Genomic DNA, 8,156 nt, shown 5'->3' on the forward strand with positions numbered 1-8,156 from the left:
TATTTGCACTTTTCGCTACAAAGTACATTCATCTCTAGGAGACAGAACGTGTCTCCTTCCTGAGCGGTATGACGTGGTCCCATGGTGTTTATACTTGCGTACTATTGTTTGCCCAAATGAACGTGGTACCTTCAGACATTTGGAAATTGCTCCCAATGTCGAACCAGACTTTTGGAAGTCTACCATTATTTTTTTTGAGGTCTTAGCTGATTTCTTTTGATTTCCCTATGATGTCAAGCAAAGTGGCACTGAGTTTGAAGATGGGCCTTGAAATACATCCACAGGTACACCTCCAATTGATTCAAATGATGTCAATTGGGCTATCAGAAGCTTCTAACCTCATGACATCATTTTCTGGAATTTTCCAAGCTGTTTAAAGGCACAGCCAACTTAGTGTATGTAAACTTCTGACCCACTGGAATTGTGCTACAGTGAAATAATATGTCTGTAAACAATTGTTGGAAAAGTAGATGTCCTAACTGACTTATGAAAAACTATACTCCAACCTAAGTGTATGTAAACTTCCGACTTCAACTGTACATAGCCTATATTGAAATAACAGACATGAGCCAAGCATGTTTACCTGTAGAATGTACTAGGTTATAAGACCTCTATGATTAATTTAATTTTGTCAGTTCTACCACCTCAACATGGCTAATTATAAACAGGATTAAATGTTTATCTTGTAGTAAGGTTCAGCTTCAGTCCACAGGGGGGGCACCTTGTCACTGTCAAAAGATATGTGCTTCAGTCAGAAAAACCTTCTCTCATCTCTTCTGTCTCAGCTAGCTAGCTATCCAGCCAAGCTAGCTACAGAAACGAAACCCATCAAATACACTCTCTGGAACTAAACACTTTTGCTAATATCATGACTTATATCAACATCCTTAGCTTGACCATTTACCAAATATACTGTTAAATAACTGACTGACACCCAATAGCTAACGCTAGCTTAGTAGCATTAGCCAACCCTTATGCTGAGGGAGACTAGCTAACGTAAACTCACGTAAACTCGTACATCGCCTTGGTCCGTACAATTGCCCTTATTTTAGCGCCCCCAAAACGTAATACTTCCAGATCAACTGTAATGTCAATACCATTGTAAAGTACAATTTCTCCCCTTTCCAACATAATCAATTACATGACCTAAACACTGCCTGTTTCTGCATAATTCAGGCAGGCAATGAGCCCCGTCGGGTCTTTAAAAAAATGGCGGGTGGGGAAGCGAAACTAATGCGTGATAGTGAGAAGGAGAGATCACGTGTGGGGAAATTGCTTTTTTTTCACTCGATCTGTCCAACTTATCACCTTATCGCCTCTAAAATGTAAATAAAACACTATAAAGAGTTTATATAACGTGTCAATACATACCTATTTGAAGGTTTGTGTCGAATTTGAATCAGGTTTTTAGGGCGGTGCTAAAGTGATCTTAGAAGTAAACAGCGGCTTTGAGAATGATGATCGCATGCAACGATGACGCAAAATATAAAATATTACTAGGTATCCCCCCTTACCCCCGTCACTGCATTTAATCACCATCTCTTCGAAAGATCTTCTAAGCCTATTCACAATGATATTGGGCTGGATGCTGATAGGGGAAACTTGCTGATTGATCAGAGAAATCATAGTCAATTTTTTCTTTTAGTCTATTTACAAAAAAGTCCTGGTGCTTTGCTAGCAATAGACAACAAGAAATCCACAGGGGCCAACCAATTGGATCTTGATCTGCTTAAGTCTATAGGGCCCATCATTGTTGGCTCAATAACCCACATTTTGTATTTAGCATCATCAGGAAATATTCCAAAAGTATGGAAATCAGCTCCTGTGCTGCCACTCCATAATTGTAGGGATAGTAGTGATTGTAATAATTATTACACCATTTCAAGGCTTCCTTGTCCAGTGAAGAATCTTAAATCCTTGGTAGATGTACAACTTTGCTCTTTTTTTATCAGAGCAATGTATCTTGAATGTAAAAAACAATCAGGGTTTAGGCCTGGGCATAGCACTATTACAGCTACCACTTTAGTTGTTGATCTTGTCAATGCTTTAGACACTAAAGTGAAATGTGCTGCTTTGTTTGTGGACCTGTCAAAAGCTTTTGATTCTATTGATCATGCTATTATATTGAATAGGTTATCAGTGATAGGCCTGAGCTCTGACACCTGTTCATGGTTTCATGATTATCTTAATGACAGAACTCAGGCCATCGTGATTGATGGGGTTAAGTTTGAATATCTTGAAGTACATAAAGGTGTACCACAGGGGTCGATTTTGGGACCTGTTCTCTTCACTATTTATATAGTCAATATAGAAAAACGAGTCAATTTAAAAAATATATACATTTAATCTGTATGTGGATGATACTATTATGTATGTTATTGCCCCGACTGTTGATCTGGCTGTGTCAAAACTAGTCAGATTTTATAGTGATGTAGGAATCCATTGCTGATTTAATACTTGTGCTTAATACAGGCAAAATTAAATACATGTTGTTTTTCAACTCTCATAAGAATGTTTCAGATGAAATGCATGTTTCTCTAATCGAACGTGTTCCGGCACATTTGGATTGATATGGATTTGATGTTTAAGAAACATTTAGATGAGCTGGTGAAGAAGCTACGATTTGGCTTTTTCTACAGAAACAGATTGTGCCGTTTTCTAAGCAGTAGGAAGCAGATTATTCAGTCAACCTTTATCTGTTCTTGATTATGGTGTTATTCTTTTTTTTATAGTGCAGCTGCTACTACTCTTAAACCTTTGGATGCCATTGTAACGGAGACTCAGGGAGTCAGGAAGCAGGTGCAGTCGGTGAGTTTAATAGGAACGAACAAGGAGTGAATACAAAAACAGGAGTAGTGTCTAAACACGAGAAAAAAACCTCTACCTAACGGGTGATACAACGGAGTGCGAGATAAAGGGGAAGACATGGCGGCCGTCTACCATGGCACCCTTCGATTTGTTACAGACAGTTTTGACACTCATCACTGGATCCTGTATCAAAAGGTTGTCTGGACTTCGCTAAAAGAACTGTTACACATTAGTAGGCTATTATGTAAGTGCCCTCTGGTGTTCAGAAAATGAAATTAACATCTGAGATGGATATAGAACTAATATCTTTCCCTAAAGTCATTAAGAAAAGGTGATAACGAGCAAGAAAGGGAAAAAGTAGGAAAATTGTGTAGTTTGATCATCAATAATAAGTAATCTAGCCTACTTCAAAAATGGGTAGGTTGCAGGAGCAATTCAGCTTAGGCCTACTAATACATATGCATACCGGTAGCTAGCTGAATATTCCTTTGCTACCACTTCAAATTTGAATAATAAAGTAGAGTGTGTAATAAGTTGGGCTATGCAGAGCATCTTTTCGACACCCTTTGTTCACTCCCATGAACCGCAATAACTGACTTGTGATCTGGGACTTCCGGGTCTTCAGCTGCTTAGGTACAGCAAAAGTTAACTTTGCATCACTCAGGCTCTGCCTGGCCTATGTCGGAAGTCTTCAAATAGTGGGCTGGAACAGAGAGAGGAATGATCAGTGTTAACAACTATACATGTTGGAGATAAATGGTGACTGGATTGACACACTTACGGCACCCTATTCTCTATATGGTGCACTAGAGCCCTATTGGCAGTGGTCAAATGTAGTGCACTACATAGGGAATAGTGTGCTATTTCGGATTCACATGATCATTTATGGTACTGGTGTCATAAGTTGTCTGTGGTCTTACAGATTCCAGAGCTTCACCAAGGTATCTCGGTGTCTTTTCCCAGGCGCTGTTGGAGTCTCGCCATTGGTGGCATGAGGTAGGTCCATCAAATCCTCTGGCATAGTCCCATAAGCTCCACAGGTCTGGAGGTCTCAAGTTGCTCAGGAGATGTCTGCCGATAACACTGAAAACATCTAGGCATATCTCCGTGTCTAGGATGTCCCTCCTCAAACCTTCCTGGAGATGCAAGACGTGGGCAGTCACACTCACTCAGGTTGTCCCGGGGCCAGATTGCTGGTGAGCTTCAGACGATGCTCGTTCTCATACAGCAAGTGGAGCCGGTAGAAACAGACTCTGCTCTGTTGAAAAGTGAGCAGATGGCGTCTCATCGGGGCGTTGTTGAGCAAGGTCAACTCATTCTCCATTGAAGGCTAACCCCCCCACGTGTTGCGGAACAAGTCCTTAAGCAGCTGCTTCAGGGTGGTGGTGGTGGTGATGGGTGTGGGGAGGAAAGAAGAGTCCTTTTTTAACAGCTCTAGGTTTTTTCAGAGATGTGTCCTCTGCAATAAATACAGGGGTCTTTACGAGGCTGAGCTCCACTTTGGACTGGTTGATGATTTTAGTTTGGGACTCAACATTGATCTGGCATTTGGTCAGAGATGTGTCCTCAGTATGTACAGTGCATTCTGAAAATATTCAGACCTCTTGATTTTTTCCCACATTTTGTTACGTTACATCCTTATTCTAAAATGGATTAAATTGTTTTTCCCCCTCATCAATCCACACACAATACCCCAAAATGACAAAGCAAAAACAGGATTTTAGACAATTTTGCACATTTATTAAGAACAGAAAACTGAAATATCATATTTACATAAGTATTCAGACCCTTAACTAAGTACTTTGTTGAAGCACCTTTTGGAAGCGATTACAGCCTAGAGTCTTCTTGGATAGCTTGGCACACCAGTATTTGGGGAGTTTCTCCCATTCTTCTCTGTAGATCCTCTAAAGCTCTGTCCAGATTGGATGGGGGGCGTCGCTGCACAGCTATTTGTAGGTCTCTCCAGAGATGTTTGATCAGGTTCCAGTCCGGCCTCTGGCTGGGCCACTCAAGGATATTCAGAGACTTGTCCCGAAACCACTCCTCGTTGTGTGCTTAGGGTCGCCTCAGTCTGAGATCCTGAGCGCTCTTGAGCAGGTTTTCATCAAGGATCGCTCTGTACTTTTCTCTATTAATCTTTCCCTCGATCGTGACTAGTTTCCCAGTCCCTGCCACTGAAAAACATCCCCACAACATGATGCTGCCACCACCATGCTTCACCGTAGGGGTTTCCTCCAGATGTGATGCTTGGCATTCAGACCAAAGAGTTCAACCTTGGTTTCATCAGACCAGAGAATATTATTTCTCATGGTCGGAGAATCCTTTAGGTGCCTTTTGGTAAACTCCAAGCGGGCTTTCATGAGACTTTTACTGAGGAGTGGCTTCCGTCTAGCCACTCTACCATAAAGGTGTTATGCACTTGAGTGAGGACCCAAAAGCGGTATTCAAAAACAGAGTCCTTTAATGTAAACACAGGGAAGACATAGATCCTCTTCAGATGTAGATAATGGCAAAATAGACAACCTGCAGAGAGGGCGACAAATGAAACAAAAAGTCCTTCTGATAATTACAAAAGAGCCCCCTTCTTAGCAGCAGAGGAGAATAGCTGGGTTAGCGGCGACAGGCTGCAGGTCTCTCTGGGTAGGCGCGGGTCGTAGAGGAACAGTGGTACCTGATCTCACGTAGCATCAGATGAACTGGACACAGTACAAACGATAAGATAGTTAGCTGAGTACAGGATGCACTTGCCAGGCAGATTCCGACAGGACGGGGCGGGACAGGGATGAAGCAAACAAGACGATAGTTTGTTTCTGGCATGAGAAACTCAAACGAGAATCTGACAAAGAAAGAAGCAGGAACAGAGAGAGAAATAGAGACCTAATCAGAGGGAAAAAGGGAACAGGTGGGAAAAGGGTGAACGAGGTAGTTAGAGGAGATGAGGAACAGCTGGAGGAGGAGAGAAAGAGAAGGTAACCTAATACGACCAGCAGAGGGAGACAGAGTGAAGAGAAAGAACAGGAACAAGACCTAATATGATAAGACATGACAAAAGGTCTGATTGGGGGAGTGTTTCCAGAAGGACAACCATCTCCACAGAGGAACTATGGAGCTCTGTTAGAGTGACCATTGGGTTCTGGTCACCGCCCTGATGAAGGCCCTTCTCCCCCGATTGCTCAGTTTGGTCGGGTGGCCAGCTCTCGGTGGTTCCAAACTTATGATGGAGGTCACTGTGTTCTAGCGGACCGTCAACGCTGCAGAAATGTTTTGGTACCTTGCCCCAGATCTGTTCCTCGACACAATCCTGTCTCAGAGCTCTACTGACAATTCCTTCGACCTCATGGCTTGGTTTTTGCTCTGACATGCACTGTCAACTGTGAGACTGTCACGCCTTGACCTTAGGGATCCTTTTAATTCTCTATTTGGTTAGGTCAGGGTGTGACTAGGGTGGGCAATCTATGTTTTCTATTTCTTTGTTGGCATGGTATGGTTCCTAATCAGAGTTAGCTGTCTATCGTTGTCTCTGACTCAATCAATGACATTTACCACTTGTGGACTCCAATCAAGTTGTAGAAACAACTTCAAGGATGATAAATGGAAACAGGATGCATCTGTGCTCAATGTTGAGTCTCATAGCAAAGTGTTTGAATACTTGTGTAAATAAGATATTTGAGGACCTTTTATTTAATCAATTTTAGAATAAGGCTGTAACATAACAACATGTGGAAAAGGGGAAGGGGTTTGAATACTTTCCGTATGCACTGCATATGGCTCTCTAGGTGGGCTGGGCTTCACTTCAGACCAGTTAACAATTTCGGTAGGGAGGAGAAAAAAGTGGGACACTTTTTCAGCAACAGGAGGTTTGGTCAGAAATGTTGCCCCTTTAAGTCTAGGGCTCTGCAGGTAGGTGGGCATGACTTTGGACCATTCGACATCATCTCAATGGGCAAGAGAGTGGGACAAGAGAGCAACTCTTTTGGGTTGAGGTCAGGGCTCTGTGTAGGCCAGTCAAGTTCTTCCACACCGATCTCGACAAACCATGTCTGTATGGACCTCACTTTGTGCCCAGGGGCATTGCCATGGTGAAACAGGAAAGGGCCTTCTTCAAACTGTTGCCACAAAGTTGGAAGCACAGAATTGTCATTGTATGCTGTAGCGTTAAGATTTTCCTTCACTGGAACTAAGGGGCCTAGTCCGGACCATGAAAAACAGCCACAGACCATTATTCCTCCTCCTTCAAACTTTACAGTTGGCACTATGCATTGGGGCATTCTCCTGGCATTTGCCAAACTCAGATTAGTCCGTCGGATTTCCAGATGGAGAAGCGTGATTCATCAGTCCAGAAAACGTGTTTCCACTGCTCCAGTGGCCATGGAAACGCATTTCATGAAGCTCCCAACGAACAGTTATTGTGATGATGTTGCTTCCAGAGGCACTAGTGAGTGTTGCAACCCGTTCTGTAAGCTTGTGTGGCCTATTACTTTGTGGCTGAGTCGTTGTTGCTCCTAGACGTTTCCACTTCACAATAACGGCACTTACAGTTGACCAGGACAGCTCTAGCTGGGCAGAAACATCCTATGACGGACATGGCCACATTGAAAGTACCTGAGCTCTTCAATAAAGCCATTCTGTCATGTTTTGTCTTATATTGTCTTGTCATTTTGCTTTCCCTTCTGTTCGTTTCCCCCTGCTGGTCTTATTAGGTTCGTTCCCTTTTTTCTCTCTCCCTCCCTCTCTCTCCTCTCTCTATCGTTCCGTTCCTGCTCCCAGCTGTTCCTATTCTCCTACTCAATCATCTAGTCTTTTCACACCTGTTCCCTATCTTGCCCTCTGATTTGAGTCCCTATTTCTCCCCTTGTTTTCCGTTTCTGTCCTGTCGGATCCTTGTATGATGTTCGCCGTGCTGTGTCTTTGTCTCGCCCTGTCGTGTCTTGTTTCCCTCAGATGCTGCGTGTGAGCAGGTGTCTGAGTCTGCTACGGTCGGTGCCTTCCCGAGGCAACCTACAGTTAATGGTCGAGTCTCCAGTCTGTCCTCGTCACTACGAGTGGAATTAAGTTTTTTATGTTTTGTTTTCTGCTCTGATTGTCCAGGAGTATTGCCTATTTCCTTTACTGGAATAAAGACTCTGTTTTCGCCAAGTCGCTTTTGGGTCCTCATTCACCTGCATAACACATTCTACTGCCAATGTGTGTGTATGGAGATTGCATGGCTGTGCGCTCAATTTTATACACCTGTCAGCAACGGGTGTGGCTGAAATAGCTGAATCCACACATTTTTGAAGGGATGTCCACATACCTTTTGTATATATTGTGTAATTTATTTTACTGTATTTTATACCATCTATTGCATC

Source organism: Oncorhynchus gorbuscha, linkage group LG11, assembly GCF_021184085.1.
Source record: "Oncorhynchus gorbuscha isolate QuinsamMale2020 ecotype Even-year linkage group LG11, OgorEven_v1.0, whole genome shotgun sequence".
NCBI classification, from domain to species: Eukaryota; Metazoa; Chordata; class Actinopteri; order Salmoniformes; family Salmonidae; genus Oncorhynchus; species Oncorhynchus gorbuscha.